This window comes from Ovis aries, chromosome 25 (genome assembly GCF_016772045.2).
Source record: "Ovis aries strain OAR_USU_Benz2616 breed Rambouillet chromosome 25, ARS-UI_Ramb_v3.0, whole genome shotgun sequence".
In the NCBI taxonomy this organism is placed as follows: domain Eukaryota; kingdom Metazoa; phylum Chordata; class Mammalia; order Artiodactyla; family Bovidae; genus Ovis; species Ovis aries.
The window spans coordinates 33,196,870-33,215,087 of NC_056078.1; the positions used below are offsets into that span (position 1 = coordinate 33,196,870).

The window sequence follows — 18,218 nt, forward strand, 5'->3', positions numbered from 1 at the left end:
TATAATCACCCAGTGGCTAACTCACACCTAGGATGGGCTGCTGAAGAGTCACAGGGCCTTCCAGATAGATCTCTCTAGATCTTTTGCAAGGCTGAGCCCTGGGGAAGGTCTGTTTCATGCTGGGAGTGGGTGGTGAGGTTTCATAGAGCCTCAGGCCTGGACAAAAGTGAAATCAGCAGCCCCCTTCCACCTTCCCTGCATGTGGTCTCCCCACCACCCTGCCCCGCCTCCCCCAACATCTGTAATTCCGTTTGTTGTGCTCGCAAACACCGTGTTGGAAGATTTCATGCTAATGAAAGGGTTTCTTGATTAGGTTACGCTGTTACTGTAAATGTTCCCTCATTATCTATGTTATGGTAGGAATTTGAAAAAGTATAAATTGAGCGTCTTGCATAATTTATAAAACCTGAATGTTTCCTAATTAGTTCGGTTAGGTTAATGATGGTGCTGCGTCCCTTCTTCCTGGTCCCTGCTAATGACCTTTCCCCTCTTGATTTTGAGCACTTTCTGTTATTTACAAAAAAATCTCCACCAAATCCAACTACCAGCTTCCAGAGGGGCCCCCTGTAGCCCCAGATAGGAGGATGAAGGGCTTCTTGCAAAATGTGAATAGCTCCTTTTTCCTAAACACGTCCCTCACCCTCCTTGGAGGCCAGGAAGCAGTCTGCTTCAGGTTGGCCAGCGCCAAATTTGGCTCTGACGGATCCCCTGAAGAATGCCAGTGAAGTGCATTCCTCCGGCGTTTGCACAGGGACTGGTCCTGACCTCCATTAGCAGCCAGAGACGTGAAAATTCTGGAGGAGGTGGGGGAGGGAAAAAAAGCCCTTTCAAAAGGATTCTAAAATAACATTTTGCATCCTCAAGTAATTCCCAGTTCTCCCTGGCAACCATTCATTTCTTCCGAACAGCAGAAATTTGCAATATGAAAGTCGATTGGCTTCTCCCTCCCTCGGGGCCCCTGTATCTCTTCATCCAGCGCCTTGGGTAAAAAGCAATGCATACGTTTACAATATAAATGTGATTTAATCGACCTCCCTGTCAGGGAGAAATGGCAAGCATATCAAACAAGACCAAGATGTTAGAAAGAAAAATCATAAATTATTCCAGTGACGAGTTTCCGAGCCGCCTCCTGGACTACTAGATGATGCTATATAAGGCTGTTCCTTGAAACAATAATTAAGATAATTCTGTATGACAAGGAGAAAAATGTCCAGCTTTGTATGAAATGTGCTTCATGTTAGCAAGCTGAATGCTTGGTATTGATTACACTCCCCTTCGACCCCCCTCCCATCCCCACCCAGCCACTGCAATTCAAGGCTGAAATTAATTGAATGATGCAACATTTCTTTTCTTGAATCCTTATTTACTGTACATGCCTCCTAGAAGCCATGCAAAATGAGCTGGCCTCTAATTCTCTAAATTGATCTCTTCCTTTGACAGTGTCTGGGAGAATGCTCACATACACACACACACACACCCCCGCAGCTGGGTGTCCATTGTTCTCTGCTCTGGAAGGCATGATGTCTCCCCCAGGGGCAGACTTGATGGACATATCAGCACAGCAGAGCCCTAACTTTTCCATTACGAGGCCACCATGGGGCTCTCCTACAGAAATACGGCCAATGTCATGGGGAAAATACAATCCCCATGCCGGCGGGACTGCACCCCACCCCCCGCCCCCAATAGAACAGCACCTGGCCTCTGTCTAGCAGAACGTCCTTTTTCCCCTTCGGGCTAGGCCTCCAACCTCCCAGGGTGCCTGCTGTGTGGACCTAGAAATGACCCCTCACCCTCCCCTCTTCCATTCTAGCTGCCATATCCAGAGACCATTGTCCCCCCTCCTTTGAGAGGCACCGGGCCGTTCCTGGCAGAGAGACATGGTTTACGGCTGCAGCTCTGCTGGCTTTTCTGTGGCTCTATTTCATCCTGACTGCAGCTGCCGCAGTGGCGGCTGGTAGAGAGCGAGGCACAGCCTCAGGTAGTTAATCCACCTAGAGGTCCCCGGGGGGGGGAAGCCTTCAGGGCTGATGCCTTTCCCTGCCTGAAGGAGCTGGGACCAGCAGCAGAGGCAGCTTGTGGCAGGCAGGGTGCCCAGGACCCTGGACGTGGAGCAAGGAGGCTGGATTCCAGCATGTCCCAACTTGCTGGGTGCCCTGAACAAGTCCCTTCCCTTGTCTGAGCCCAGTTTCCTTCCTGTAGAGGGTAGTAGCAGTGGGGGATCTGAAGCAGAAGTGAGAGGTTGGCATGTTGCTCACAACTGATGATGAAAAAAAAAAACAACAGAGGCACTTAGGAGATTGTGGGGTGAATAAATGGCTCTCGGTTTGACAATCCTGTTTCTGACAACCCAGATCCTTGCCCCCAGGGGGCCATTCTTTCCGGAAAGATGACAAAGAAGGGCTCTTCTCTTCTGTGCTGAATGCCAGAGAGACGTTGTGATGCCACTGAGCCCCTCAGAACTGTCCTTTGGGGACTAGCATCACAGGTGCCTACGGGCCCCCAGCTTTAGTTGTTCCCAGGAGATGTGGGAACATCACTCAGCCGTAGCTATAGCTCATGAAGCCAGAAGGTGACAACCAAATGTGGTGGGAGAAAAGGCATCTCTGGCACCCAGAGCAGAGAACTGTGGGCAGAGGGCCCCGTGGGTAGGCTCACAGGGAGGATAGGTCAGAAGCCTACACAGGGAGGTGTCAGAGAGACCCTGTCACTGGGGCGGGGCAGGAATGAGAGTCAGGATGGGTTCTCTGGCCACCACTAGAGGATAAAGTCTACCTGGCCAAGGACCATGTGTATCATGCCCACTCTTCCCATGCAGAGCATGCACCCAGCACACAATAAATTCTCAGAATCCTTGCCTACGGGAGCGGTGCCCAGGCTTCAGTCTGGAGCACTCCCAGGCCTTGCTGTCCTGAGATCAGGCAGTGGAAAAGCAGCGAGGGGAGGCTGTTTGCAGCCGAGTGTCTCCCCCTGCCCTTCCTCTCCAGGGAGCTGGTGGAGCTCACGGATGACTCGCCTCTCCCTTTTGTTGGAGCCTGAACATCTGGCCTGAGGCCCAGCCCAGGCAGCTGTCCTCCTCTGACCCCGGATGATCCATCAAATCCTCAGCCGTCTCTGGTCTCTGAATCCCCTGCACGGCCTGGTACCCCGCAGGAGCTCGACAAGGACTCGCTGAGTGGTTGGCTGCTTGACGAAGAAGCAGTCCTTCTCCGTTGATGAAAGAGCAATTAAGACTTCTGGAGTCTGCCGTCTAGACAGGGAGCTGTCAAGTCTCACATAAGTGGGTCTGGGAGCTGGTAATAGGAGATTAGGGGGCTCCTAGAGAGGAGAAGGGCTTGAGACAGGGCAGGAGGGAGCTGGGGGCAGCCCAGATGGGGAGGGCTGGGCCTGTTTACTGCTGGCGGGAGAGAGCCTGTGGAAAGAGCCAGCCCCTCAGTCTGCCTGTTCTCTATGACTTACAGGCCTGTTTTTACACTGTTTTCTTTAATGACTTTTCACCACAGTCAAAACAGCTCTCCTGTCAACTTATTACCTTAAAAATAGTTGGAAAGATGACATTTGGGAAGAAAGTGCTTGCTTCTCTGGCTCTGCTGTTGGAGAAGATGGCAACCCACTCCGGTACTCTTCCCTAGAGAATTTTATGCGCAGAATAGCCTGGCAGCTACAGTCCATAGGGTCGCAAAGAGTCGGACACAACTGAATGACCGTCACTTTCTCTGCATCTGGGAAGAGCCTTGTGTTTGCAAACCCGGCTTTAATAGGTTTACTGTGCGACCTTGACCGAGTCACTGCACCTCTCTGAGCCCTAGATTCCTCATTTGTAAAACAGAGTTGAGGCTCACTGGCTGTGGGAACGGATTATTCCCGATGTGTAGCTCCACACCTGCGTGCTCAACCCATCTCCTCACACAGAAACCTGGAAGGCTTCTTGGAGGGGGTGGTACAGAAGGGGGTTGCTTGATAAAAGATGAAGCTGGGACTTCAACCGCTACAGCCAGAGCTTCTGTGTGACTCCCAGCAGCAGCAGCAAGGCGGGGTGAAGCCGGGTGACGTAGGGGAAGGTGTGGGGAGTGTGGGTGAGTCCATTCCCAGCCTGGGTTCCCTGGGTTCTCTTGTCACTGCCCCTCTCACCTCCCAGGGTGCACCCTTCCCTGTACACTTGCCTCTGCTCTGCGTCCTGGGTCCTTTGCCCAAAGCCTCTGCCACCTGCACCTTCCTCCTGCAGCCCGTCTAGCTGGGGAGGGGCACAGCCTCAGTTCCTGGAGCTGGGGAGACTTTTAACCACTCTCTTTTGTCCATGGGTGATTAGAGTGACTCCAGCTTGGAGACAATTAGTAAATTATGATTATTAGTTTCCATTTGCGTGCCACTGCCCTTTGAGGAGCCCAGCTGATTTAATCAGGGCTGGTTAATGGGAGCACAAGCAGCTCCCCTCACTCCCCACACGCCTGGGGAACCAAGAGTGAGTGAATAGATTGCGCTCTGGGGAGCGCACCATTTTGTGCTACAGTGAGTCCCTCGGGGATGCACAGCGCCTCGTGGGAGCTGAAGGCCTGGGAGGAGGGCCATGGCCTAGAGGGGATGTCAGGGTCCTGGGTGCTGGCTGGAGAGGGTCTTACTGCTCCGTCCCCATGTTCTCCTTGCCCCTTAGCCCCTCCACCGCCTCCTCCTCCCTCCCTGCCTCTCTCTCCACATATTTTCTATTACAGTGGGTCTCAAGATCGACTTGCTCAGAATCACTTGGAGCGCTCGTCAGCACATCACTGGGTCCCCTTTCTGGGGTGTCTGATTCCATGGGAAAGGGGTAGGGCCTGAAAATCTGCATTCCTATCAATTCCCAGGTGATGTTACTAAAGGTCCAAAGATCACTTTTTACTGCCTTGATCACTGGTTGGCATTCCTGGCTGCACATGAAAATCACCTGGGGAGCTTTAAAAACCATCAGTTTTCAGTCCACTCCCCAAGCCAGGGGCGGCTGGTCTGGAGAGGGTTTCAGGGGTAGGTATTTAAAAAAGACTCTCCTGATGATTCTCATGTGGAGCTAGGGGGTGAGGACACCAGCCTGGCCCTTTCCTGGCACATAAGGACCTACTTTCTAGGGATCAGAAGAGCCCTTGTCCAGGCTCCGAGAAGTTTAGTTTCAGCAGTGGCAAGAAGGCTGGCAGGATGGAGATGCCCAGGTACCAGCTTCCTGGTCTTGGCTTCCGACGTCAAGTCCGCCTTTCCTTCTTCCTTTCCTTTTCTGTGACTCCCCTCGCCCCTCCTCCCTTTCTGCCTCCTACCACCAGTTCAGTGAAGGACCCCAGCTCCGTGGAGTGGAGTCATTCCATGGCTTTCTTTTGCTCCCGCCCCCTCCTTTGCTGTATCTCTTTCTGTGCCTTATGGTGTCATGGGGAGTAACACGACCTCTGGTCACTTCCAGTTGTTAGAACCTCCTCTGGCCTGGTCTGAAACATCAGTCTCAGAGCTGTGTCAAAGCTCTCTCCTTGAGTGGAAGGGAGGAACCATCTTTTCATCTGCAACCCTTCCTGCTCCCGTGTCTCCCATCTCTCGGAGGGGAGGTATGAGACCTCCCTGCTTCGTTCATCTCCTATCAGTGAGATGGACAGGTCTGCTTCAGATCCATAAACTCCGCCTCCTTGCTGTATGTCAGCATCTCCCGTGGTGGTCTCCTGTTCCAGAGGTGGTCTCAGGGTAGGTGGTCTGAATTCCTCAGGGGCCGTCCAGATTACCCTAGCCCCCTCCATCCCTGATATGCTTCCCGGAAGGGCCATTGGAGCCTCCCTCTCCAGCCACAAGAGGTCCACTCTTCTATCTCTCCTTGCCTGGGCAGGAGGGGCCTCATCTGGGTGGCAGCCATCCAAGCAGCCCATGACCCTGTCTTTGAACCTCTGTGCTCATGTGTGTGGTACCCGGAGGCCCTCTTCTGTGTTCTTCGGTATTTGGGAAACCCAGGATGAGGTCAGCGATCCCCCATCTTCCTAGCCCTCTAAGCCCTGGTCCCTTGGCAAGCACAGGCCTCTGCCGCCAATGCTGGACAAATGTCATCACTTTCCATGTTCACGCTGGCCTTGGATTCCACGGGGCATATTTGAAGCCCTTCAAGGACTGCCCCCAATCCCATGATTCAGATTTCTGCATTCCGCCAGCATCTGGCAGAGGGCAGGATGGCAGTCTCCTTTTCTGGCAGGCATTCCTGTCCCCAAGAATGAAATCCTGGAGGTCTTTCTCCCCCTGGGCTGGGAGGAGAAGATTCTGTTTCTTCACACACCAAGGGCCTCAGCAGTTCCCATCCCCCTCTCTGAGGCTCCTGGATGTCGGGCAGAGTGGGAAGAAGGGGAGGGTGACTGGTGGTGGTCCTGTGGGGAGCTGGCTAGCTCTGCTTGTCAATAAGCTTTCTCTGTATGGTGTTACTGGTCCTCCTTTATTCCCTTCATGGGCCCGAGCAGTCAACCCCAGACCCATGGGCAAGTCCCGGTCAGCATCCTATTATTAACTCACCTATTATTCTCTACTTAATGTCCTCTCTCCCTTCCTGCCCTGCGCATTCAGGGAGCCTGACTCTCCCAGTCTCAATCCTGGATACTGGGAGGTATAGAACTGTCTTTAAGGAACTGGGGCTGGAGAGCTTCCTGTGCCCACTGAGAGGTGGCAGAACCGTCTAAGCGTCACCAACACCATTCCATGCCCTCCAGGTGCTCCTGCTCTGACAAGTGACCAGTCTGTGACCGTGAGATGCAGGCAAGCGGGAGAGTGAGGGGACCCAGGACAGGGCCACCTCTCCAACTTTGAGGCTTATGGGAAGCTTCCTGGCTTGGAAGAGATGATGCCTGAATGGGATCTTAGAAGATGAACAGGAGAAGAACCGTTTATGTTGAGGGAATAAACATGAAAAGGAGGCTGACTGTCTGGGACCTTGTTCAGATGTCTGGTGTGACTGGAGCACCAAGGAGATGACAGGAAGCAGTGAGGGACAGGCAGGGACCAGGTCACGAAGGGCCGTGTATGTTGACCACGCTGGGCACCAGGACCACTTCTAAGAAGCATCTTCAGGGGAGCTGGTTAAGCAACCCCTCCCTCTACCCCAGCACTTCTGTTTTGAAGGATCTGATTGGCCACTTTCTTCACACAGTGGCAGCTCTAAAGCCCCAATCCTGAAAGTTTGGGCCACCTTGAATGGCCACCATTCCTGAGGGGAGGAGCCTTTTGTCTTGACTGCAGCAGGGCTGAGGGATGGTCGTCAGTGGAGACCAGGCAGGGCTGAGGAAGAAGCAGCCTTCTTTCCGTCCTAATTCACACGGGCTCATGTGGGACTGCACCTGAGCATCAGGATGGCCCCTGGCTCAGTTTGGGGAGTCTTTGGCTGAAATCTGAGCGGCAGAAAACTTGACTGGGAGGTGAGGAATTCATAAGACTCAAACGATTTACCTAAAAGGAGAAGCAGAACAGCAATTATTTTGTTCGGAGGTGGGACTTAGGCATGACATTTTAAAAATGCGTTTCCACTTCTCACGTGTTCTATGAGCGTATGCTGCTTTTCAAGGCAGGGGGAGAAAGCCCACATTCATTCCACAGCTACTTATTCAGAGCCAGGTCTTTCCAGATGCAGTGGATCCAGAGGTACATGTGACAAATTGGCCTTTACCCCCTGGAGGGTGATACTGTCTCCCTGTTAGTGGGCACGTTTGCTGTCTGGCTGCACTTTGTACACAGTCTCATTAGTCTTGATAATGACTCTTGGAGACGGGCACAATGAACACCAATTTATGGATGAAGAATTGGAGGCTCAGAGCAGTTAAGTCACTCCGCTAAGGTCACACAGTTAAGAAAGCAGTCATACTGGATTCGAGCCCACATGTGTTTGGCTCCAAAGACTGGGCCATCCAATGCTGATTCTTTGGGTCTATTGAGCAGCTCTGCTAATGATGTGCCAGGCCTGAACCCTTCCTCCTTGGGTGACCCTGGAAAAGTCACACTGGTTGTCCGAGCCTCAGTATCTCTGTCTGTAAAACGTGGGTAATTACATATCCCTTGCGGGCTTATAGTGAGGAGTGGAGAGGATGAACGTAGATTTCTCAGGCCTGGCACTAGTGGGCACTTGATCGGTAAGAGCTTCTGATCGTAGTAGGTGGTGATGTGAGTTGGTGCTAGGTTTCTGCTTCCTGTACATACAAACAATCCATCTCTTTTACCTGCTTCTAGTGACTAGCTTTAGAAGGCACAGGTTGTGGCTTATGCTTTGGTACTCAGACCCAGGGATGGAATCCACATGGGAAACACAGCACCAGCCTGGTCCTCGTTTCCCTGCCTCGTACCCCAGCTTCCCATGGCCTTTCCTCCTGGGGTTCAGCTCAGCTCAATCCTGGGCTGGCCCAAACGCGGGCTCACAGCACAGCAGAGCCTCCGTCCCACGGTGGTCTTAGTTCCGGGTGAGCCGTGGGCAGCCAGGCTTGTGGATGCCTCTACTGTTAATGAGGATCACTGTTCTGCCCCTCTCTCATGAGGCAGGTGCTTTGCACGGGTGATTCACACTCTCTGCTTGGAGATGTCAGAGGGTCTGGCTCCATCCTTCACTGGCGCATAGGGTATTCGCATATTGTCTCCTCTCAGCGATGACAGTTATCAACCATCTGCAGTCTGGAGAAGATGCTGTTTCTGAAGGGTTGTGGAGGGTTGTGCTGTGTGTTCCGCCTGAGTTGCAGCCTGTTCCCTACCCTGCTGCCCATTTCATCCCCAGTGGAATGGCCTGGTTGAGTTCCACCTTGGTGTTCAGCCATTGGCTTATACTGAAGGCAAGGTGTTAGGAGAATCATCCCTAAGAAGCTAGTTATTGTGCTTCATTGGGAGGCATTTCTCTCACTCTTAGAGCCTGGAAAAGGAGTTTCTTTTCATCTAGTGGAATTAAGCCTGGACTTCAGTGTTTCTTCCTCCTTGCTTTGTCTGCAGGGAAGCAGAGCCTTGCAGCTGTCTCTAGGAGGTGACCAGGACTACAGCATCAACCCTCTTGTGTGTCGACCTCACCCTTACCCAGGGCTTGACTTAAGCGTGCTGGTTCCTTCAGGTGACTCTTTGGGGACCTGCTGCTGCATCTGGCTTCATTCTCCCCATCCCTGCCAAGCAAGCTTGTGAATAGGTCTTCCTTGGGCCCCGGCTGCCTCTCCTCCCTGCAGACCTGTGCCTTCCTGGTGTCCCAACAGACGTTGCTGACATTTCATGTATCCATGGGAACAGAGTCTGACTGTAGCCAGACTAACTAGAGAGGTTGGAGTGAAAGTGAGTGTGTGTAAGTGTGAGTGTGTGATGCTCAAGAGCCCAAGGTCCCCACGCAGGTTCCTGCTGTCTCACACCAGTGGTGGCAGCCTCCTCTCAGCGGTAATTGCGCCCCATTTGCAGCGCCTACATCTCCACCGCTGGCGTAATATTGCAGCAGGGTCCATCTATCTGCATAATCATCTTAACCTGCTCCCACAAGAGAGTTTAAAAGGGCTGGGCTGTTGGAAAATGACCATAAAGCCTGCATGCAGATACCTTTAGCAGCAACACCGACATCTATCACAGGGTAATTACAAGCAAGGGGTGAGGGCACCCGCCCGCGTCTGGGAACTGTTTAGGGCTGCTCCTGGGGTCTCTCAACTGCCTGGACCGACAGGGGAGCCTGGCTGCAGCCTCTCCACTGCTGACCTCTTGCTCTTGGCACTTGAACACTCTTGGCCGTTTGTCTTTCTCTGATACTGCTGCTGTCTCCTTGCCTTCCTCTGGAGTGGAGTTGGGACTCAGGCGCTCATGATAAGACTCACCATCTCTTCCACCTAAACTGCTGGCAAGGGAGCCAGCTCTGAGGATGAGGCAGAGTCACACCTATTCTTGTTGGCCACCTGGCTGCCACAGGTATGAAGTGACAGAGAAGGAGGAGCTCAGCTCCTGTTCTCAGAGAGTGCCCAGAAACTTCCATGAGCCAGATACTACTGCACAATGATGAACGAAATCAACAAAGTGTCTTCACAGGTAGTTGGGGGAGAAGATAAAAATTAACCAACATATAAATATATTTACCAGGTAGTGAAACAGGCTCAGAAGAAAAATTCAGCAGAGTAAGGAGACTGAGAGAGAGCTGGCACTCTCACCAAACTAGGCACTCTCTGAGGACACCATGGTTTGGATCTTTGTCCACCACCTGGCTGGCTTAGCAGATAATCTGTCCCTGTTCCCTACAGCTCACAGCTGCCTCCATGGCTCATCCTGTGGGCCTGGCAGAAATGCTTCACCTTGGCTCTTCCTGATTTCCTTCTGCCTCCCACGTGGGGGCACAGTCCAGTGTGCCCAGACATCAGGGGGAAGACCCTCTGGTGATCACCCCCCAGCCCTCCAGGAACTTCCCTGTTTACATGGTCCCTTCAAACTGCTTTCTGCCACCTTCCAGCAGAAGTCGTGTCAAGGCCTTTTTTCTGGGGCTGCCAGCGGTCCTGAGCCCCATGGAGCCAGTGCTCTGGGCTCTTTCTGGTTCCCTGGGGGCAGTGCCAGGAAGCAACAGACAGGGCCCCTCTGCTGGAGCAGCAATTCTCATTGCCCTCCTCCCTCCAAGAGATTGGGAAAACCCTTGGGTTTGAGAAGAAATCCTTCCCCAGTCATGAATCTTCTGAGATCTCTTGCTTCTTGCTGAGAATGTGGTTCTTCCTCTTTCTCTGCAAACTCCCCACATTGTTCTCATGGATTTATGCTTTAGGAAGCAAAGGCCTGGGTGTCCTGGAGGCAGCTTCTGCTTTCTGCTGTGCAGCAACCCTCTTGTGAAGCAAGGATGTACAGAGACAAGGGGCAGGGCAGGGAAGGCAGAAAATTCAGGAAGGAAAGGACTCCATGAGCTGGTGTTTCAAAATAGCAGCCAGGCACACCATTTGGTGGAAACATATGTGAACATGAGTGCCTGTGACTGGGCTCGTGACTAAGGTCCCTGTGAAACAAGAGGCGCTCAGACATGGGCTGGATTCTGCTGCACTGGCCCAGACCCTGGAGTGGGGACAGGACAGCACGAGTCCTTGCTTGCATAACTGGGAGCCGTCTATGACCGCAAAGCAACATGAAGCCACCACAAGCCTCAGTCTCAAGGTGCCCTGCAGAGAGGGAGCAGCAAAGTCCTGGGCAGTAGTCTGAGATTCAGAAAAGAAGGGAGGAGGTGGGGCTCGGGAAGTGGTCCCATGGTAGGACATGGCTTTGCAGTACAGATGGAGGAGTTCACACCTGGTCTGAGGCCATAAGGAGCCATGAAAGGTTTCTGAGCAGGGAGTGGGTGCTGAGAGAACTGGAAAGATCCTGAGTCCTCTTGAAGAATAGAGAGGAATAGATAATCACTGAGCTGGAAGGTTATCTGGAAGGCTTCTTAAAGGACTCATTCATTCATTCATTCATTCATTCACTCAATAAATACTTATCTCAAACCTTTCATGAGCCAGACACTACTGCACAGTGATGAAGAAAGTGTCTTCACAGGTGCTGGGGGAGAGCATAAAAATTAACCAACATATAAGCATATCTACCAGGCTCACCAAGAGGCTCAGAAGAAAAATTCAGCAGAGTAAGGAGACTGAGAGGGAGAGATGCTCTTTCTGTTTGGGGGTCTAGCGTTAAAGAAACATTTATTCATGATACCAGTTAAAGAAGGTGACTTTATTCAGAGATGTGGCGGCTACAAAGAGGTTTTGTAGTAGAGGAGAGAGATCGGGCTCAATGCCAAATGCAACAAGGAAAAGTGGGGATTTATGAGGAGGGTGAGGGTCAGTGGATGGAAAATTGCTGAGAGGAAACGTCAGGGGTGAGAGGGATCTGGCTAAACTAATCTATTGGGGGATTCTTGTTGCAGGCAGGCCAGGGTGGTCAGACATCACTGTGGGGGGGGGGGATGATGGAAGATGAGGAATCTGATCAGAAGTGAAGGGTGATCAGATATCGAGCATGGGGGTTTCTGGTTAAACTGACTTGGCAAGATTCTTGCTAAAACTGGATAATGCAGAGATGAACACAGAAATCCAGCAGTTGAGGTCTAATGGGGAGGATAATTCAGAAAAGCCTGAGTAGAATCTGGTTAAACAGAGAATCTTGGTCTGTTGCCCCTCTTGCTCAAGTATGGTGGTCCTGGAATAAAGAATGAAGAGAATGTGGGGTTGTGTTATGCGGAAGAAAGCATGGGCTTCAGACAGCTAAAATGGATAAGAGGCTCATTCCAGGTTGGAGAAATGGTTTGATCCAAGCTTCTGGGGCAGGGGTGGGGGTGGTTCACAAGAGCTGCAATCTGCCAGTCTGGCTGCCACTGTGGGTCTGTGGGGTGAGTTTTGAGTACTGAGGCTGGGAGGGAGGTGGCGTCATTTGGGACAAAATAGTTAGAGGCCAGGCTGGGGACTTCAGTTTTGCATTCTGAGCCACAGAGGTTGCTGAGCAGGAGGAAAGCGATGGAATGAAAGGTCCTTGGGTCCCTGCAGAATGCTACCTTTCAAAACAATGGTGGGGGTGGTCAGGGTGGGAGCCTGGAGCGACTGAATACACTCAGAGGCCCCCTCCTCTGCAATGACAAGCCCAGTCTCAGGGCAGGGCCAGATCAGAAGAGGATCTTCTCCATATCAAAGGGGAGATTAGCTCAGAGCCCTGACAATGTTACACGTGCTGCCCTTGCTCAGTGGTGACGCCTCTGAGACTGTCAGCTTTATATCTGCTTCTTTTTATCAATACGGGCAAATAATTCTCTAGACATTTATCATTTTAAACTGTCACAGTCCAGTGCCTTTCCCGAGGACCAAAATCAATACTGATCTTGGTTTGAATACTTTTCTGACAAGGTTCCTATTTGTAGATTCACAAGTAGAACTAATGTGTGTTAAAGCTATTCAGTTTGGCATTTTGCAGCTCCATTGACACATTAAATATAGGCGTTCACCACGACGATTAACCTTACAACTATTAAGTAATAAAAATCCTGCATACATATTTATTAGCTGAACATCCTACTCCCTGGGTGATGCCTTCCCCAGCAAGAAGGAGACCAGAGGAGGTGGAGGCAGTTGCCAAGAGGTGAGATTCTGCTTTGGGAAGGCTGTCAGGAGGGACTCAGGGATCTCCAGGCTTTGGTGAAAGAAGAGGAGCTGCTTTGCCAATGAAGGCTGGATGGATCCGGATCAGACAAGGAGCTGGGATTGGCAGGAGTGGAGTTGAGGTGCTCTGGGAGAGTGGCTCCTGTGGTGGCCCTGGGATAAGAACCCAAGACTTCCTAACTTTTGATGCCTCTGAGGAAATGCCATTTCTCTTCTTGGGCCTTAGTTTTCTCATCTGTATATTGGGGTTCGACTAGAATTGATGCCTCCTGACCTTCTGGTAATTAATGTCATTGTGCACATAGAGAAGAACAAACCTTGGACAGCACACCAGGGTAAATAGGCAAGGCTGTTTACAGCTGGGAAAGGTCAGTGTGGGGGCTGAGGATGCCCCAGGGAGGCTCTGGCCATCAAGAGGGTAAGGAGATAGGCGTTCTTAGCCAGCTGGTAACCTGCTCACCCTTGGCACCAGCAGGGACTGTCAAGCAGATAAGCCAGGTGTTCCTGTTGGTGTGATGCCTGGCTTCTCTGCCTCCCAGCTCATGGACCGGCATGCCAACTCCCTGGATGCTGTCTCCTGAGCCGGCATTAAGAAAGGTCCTCAGTACCTGCCTATGACCTGGCACATTAGTGCACGGACCCCAGCATCCTGGATCTGGGTTCAGGCACAGGGAGGGTGGGTGTCTACGATGTCTATTGACATGCTGGCTGTTGGCACTTTCATTCTTGCTGGTACTAGGAATTTGCTTATCCCCCTGAGCAAGGGGCTTCACACTGGGACAAGTAGGAGTTCCAGAATCGGCACTTACAAATTCAAATACCCTTGCCAGCTCCTGAGTCACTTATGTGTCCTCACCATTCAGCAATATTCACAAGTTTTGGCCCAGGGGGAAGGGGCAGAGATCCAAGGAGGCTGCCTGGAAGAAGGGACCTCTGCTGTGAGACTCACTTGGCAAGCTGAGATTGGTCAGCCCATGAGGAAAGGACAGCAGAAAGTGCTTCCCTTTCTGACCTCCACAGCTGTGTCTGTGGCTGAGTAGAGCAGGGACGCCCCAGGAGGCAACCTTCTCCGCCAGCGTGGTGCCCTCCTTCTAGTCTTGGCTCACAGTCGGACCTGCTCTGTGATCTGAGGTCTGGCTCAGCTTTCCTGGCTCCTTCTGCGTTTTTCTCTCACGAGGAGGGGGGTCTCCCTAATAAATCCCCAGCATGTTGAACCCCACAGCCCACTGCCATTCGCGTTCCATTCTGCAAAGTCCGGGTGAATACAAGCAGGAAGTAAGCCGGAAATGGTTCTAAATGGAGGCTTCTTTTCAGTTTCAGGGGAAAGTGTGAGCGTGGAGCTGCCATCTCCATTTCACAGAAGAGGGACAAGTGCTCAGAGAAGTTCTAGATGTACAACGCTTTCCCAACTGCAAGTTGGCCTGCGGACACGGAGCGCATCGACTGCTGTTGAAGGGGTCAGGTGGGGAGCAAGCCCTTGCTGGGAATCCGAGAGCGCATTGGTTTCCTCGAAACGCTCTGCGTGGATCAAACGGTAAGTGCTCTCCTCTCCGTGAACGTTCCAGGAGATCCGGCTAGGAGACATTAAGCGTTTTGGCCGAGGGCACTTGGGCTCAGGGCCCGAGATTCGAACCCTGGTGTCTCTGACCACAAAGGGTATCTCAGAGTGTCCTCTGAGCTATGTCTACCGAGTCCACGTGCTGATGGGCCGCCAACCTCTCTCGCCTCCTGCGGTCTCTGGGGAGGATGCTTCCACCCAGACTCTGGTTGCAACCCCAGTAGACACCGGCCTGGGATGTGAAGGTATCTAGAGAAAAGAGGATCCCAAAGACTCCGCATGAGGACACAGCTAGGAGGCTGAGGGACCTGAGGGCGTTTCATAGCACCATGGTTTCCCTCTAGACCCTGCCTCACTGTCCTCCCCGCTCTCAGGGATCCACCGGCTTTCTCTGGACCCCCAAAGGGAAAAGTAAGGAGGCCCGAGTTCATGGCATGCTTTACCACTGCCGGCAGCCAGGCTGACGTGTGAGCCGGACACTGGGATTCTCCGAATCTGAGAGACCTGTCATTGGAGGAAGGCCCCTAGCTGGAGGTGAGGCCGCGGAGAAGGGCTGTCAGGATCGCAGGAGGAACCGGTTCTACTTTCTCAGAAGGAGGGGACGGGGAACAGAAAGAAGGCTGAGTGGCTTTTTCCAGGGTGGGGGCGGGGGTGGGGGAGCTGGGGTTACTCCTTTCTGCGCCTGGGGGTCTCTGCCCACGAAGGATGGGTCGTACTTGCTGCTGTCAGTTGGTGTATGCTAAAGTGTTCTTGGTTTTTCTCTGTTTCTATTTTCTATCTTGACAGAAAAATTGTGATTTTCACACTGTCATGAAACCAATAGGTCCCTGACATATGTTTTTGTAATCTGTGTAGCTGATTTCACCGTGCTTCTGACAGTTCTATTACATCTCTGACAGTTTTATAAAATTTTTCCTCTGGGAAGTTGAGGGGGGTTTGTGCCTCCCCCCACCTTCAACTCCCCGATCCCCCATGCTAACTTGTATTTGGAGATGAAAGAACAGGAAGGAAGCTTTTCTTGTTCCTGCCCCACAATGTGAGCTGCCAGCTGGGCAGGGAGGAGGGTGGTGTACACAGTCTACAGACAGTGAGGAAGCCCGGAATGCTGGAGAGTGGAGAGAGCCACGGGGTCAGACCCTGGACGCTCAGGAATCTGCAGGGGTCCAGGTGCTTCATCCATGGGTTCCAGATTGGGCTGCTTCCCTCTGCGCATCCCTCCTCACCCTCTGTGAGCCTCAGAGAAGCATACACAGGGAGGGACAAGGGCTACACTGCTTTATGCTGATACCTGTTGCAGAATAGGCATGACAGTGGTGGGCATGGGCAGCCGCACGTGTGTGTGTGTGTGTAAGTTCAAGGTTTCACACCCATGCACATCCACCCCTTCTAAGATACTGCACCAGCCCCAGGGTGATGGAGCCATGGCCTCAGAGCTTAAGATCTCCCCAGGGTGTATTTGGGCATATATGACCTGCACTGTGGCTCCACCCCTGCGTTGGGTGAGCTCCCACTGGGAACACGTGTCCTGGGGCATGCAGGAATGAAATGCTAGGGGAATGTTTTCACTGAACTCAGCTGGTACCCGGGGGCACCGACTGTCTTCAGGACAATAGAGGAGAGTTTTGCTGAGCCGTGGAATAAGGGGACGCTGGTGGGAAGGAGGATGGGGACCAGTGTCACCTTGCTGTGAGCATTGCTTGCCCAAGGAGGTTGGGGCCTGGTCATTCTGGCCCTGTCATCGTCTTGCCTGGTGGCCTTAGGCAAATCGTCTATAATCTCAAGACCCCGACAAAAGAGGCAGCACTCAACATTGTCCTGGGGATTCTCCATGAAGCATATAGAAGGTGGCCCTGAGACCTCCAAATAGCACCCCAAGTGCTGTGAAAGCCTTCACTACATCTCAGCCTGTTCTCAAGGCATTATCTGTGGCCTCTCAATCGACTTAGCCACTCTGATTTTCCTGTCTATGGGAAACGAGGTGTTGCCATGGCAACTGCCACATTACACTGTTCTGTACTGGCGATGCCTCTGAGATACAGAGCAGCTTCTCAAAGAGATACACTTTTCAACATGTCATGTAGAATTCTGTACTTGTTAGGGAAAATCGCATTTCCAGCAAAATGACATGCTTCTCCTGGGCTTGCAGACGTGCAGCTCACGCCTTTCTTAAACAAAGACTTTCATTCATTGCCTCTCTCCTGCCTCTCTAGTCTGCCACTGGCTACCCACCCCTCCCAAGTCCCAATCTCCTTTACATAAAATGTGAAGCTGGAGACCAGGAGCTGTGTGGAGAGGAGGGCTCAGCTGGCCAGGGTGGAAGTGCACAGAACTGGCTTTTCTCTACAGCAGAGGGGCTGGGAGGGAGGTCAGGGGTGGGTACCTTGGCCTCTGACTGAGGAGTCAGCCAGCTGGGAGGGTGGCTGGTCTGTCCTCTGATGTCCCTTGGCTTGTTGCCCAGTCACTGACCTGATTTCTCAGGGTGGAGTTAGAAGTAAGGCTCATGGATGTTCCAGCCCTCCTCCTTGGTTAGTGCTACCAAAGGGCCTCAGTGAGGGGTTGGTGTCCCCTTTGGGTCTGACACGCATCCCATGTGTTCAGCAGAGCTGTGCCGGCTTCTTCCTGGGTAGCACTGCTCTGGGTATTGCGGGGGAGCCGGTGCATGAAGATGGGCAGTTCGTTGGAGACCATACCTGGCCTCAGCCCTGGCATCCTTGGAGTCACCTTGGGTCCTACTTGTCACCGTGGGCTACTTGCCTCTCTTTGGGTCAGATTTGCCATCTGTCCCACTGAGCAGGTCAGGCTGGGTTGTCTTGGAAGATCCTGCTCTGAGAGTCTGTCCCTTACACCCTGGTGGGGGTTTCCAGACACCACATCTCCTTGGAGTCACTCTTAGAGGTTCCGGAGCCCCTCTCCCAGATACCTTGACTGATACAGTGGTGGCCTGGATATTGCTGGTAAGTCTGTGCTGACATGAGGATGAACCTCTACACAAGGACCTGCTGTGGGTTGGCAATGGACACCAGAGCAATTAAGAATTAGTAGGGTTTGCATCCGGAGAAGGCAATGGCACCCCACTCCAGTACTCTTGCCTGGAAAATCCCATGGGCGGAGGAGCCTGGTAGGTTGCAGTCCATGGGGTCACTAAGAGTCAGACACGACTGAGCGACTTCACTTTCAATTTTCACTTGCATGCTTTGGAGAAGGAAATGGCAACCCACTCCAGTGTTCTTGCCTGGAGAATCCCTGGTGGGCTGCCGTCTGTGGGGTCGCACTGAGTCGGACATGACTGAAATGGCTTAGCAGCAGCAGCCGGGTTTGCGTCTGACACAGAGAAACCAGTCTTTTCCCTGGTCGAGGAGAGCAACCTTACATGAGGCATTTAGGGTCCTCTTGCCTTTAAACCAGCGATGTTTGAAGTATGGTCCGGTTGCAGAGATCTGTGCTGCTCTGCACAGTGTTGATGGTTCACAGAGGAAGGAGCTTGCGCCAGTATGTAAAACAAATACAACAGAAAGCGCATGTGTGTAAAATACTTGTGGTAAGACTTTCTCAATGAGGGAAGCAGTGCATTGACTTAGGGTCTAGTA

General features: G+C 52.4%; 1 long non-coding RNA gene across 1 annotated transcript in view; it reads left to right on the plus strand.

The window, feature by feature from the left end:
• The first annotated feature begins 14,091 nt into the window (after window positions 1–14,091).
• The window catches only part of LOC121817961 (uncharacterized), a 52,900-nt gene continuing 48,773 nt past the window's right edge, over window positions 14,092–18,218 (plus strand). The window contains exons 1-2 of the long non-coding RNA XR_006058049.2: window positions 14,092–14,204; window positions 14,388–14,607. This is a non-coding gene — a long non-coding RNA (uncharacterized LOC121817961). The remainder of the gene's footprint in view (window positions 14,205–14,387; window positions 14,608–18,218) is intronic.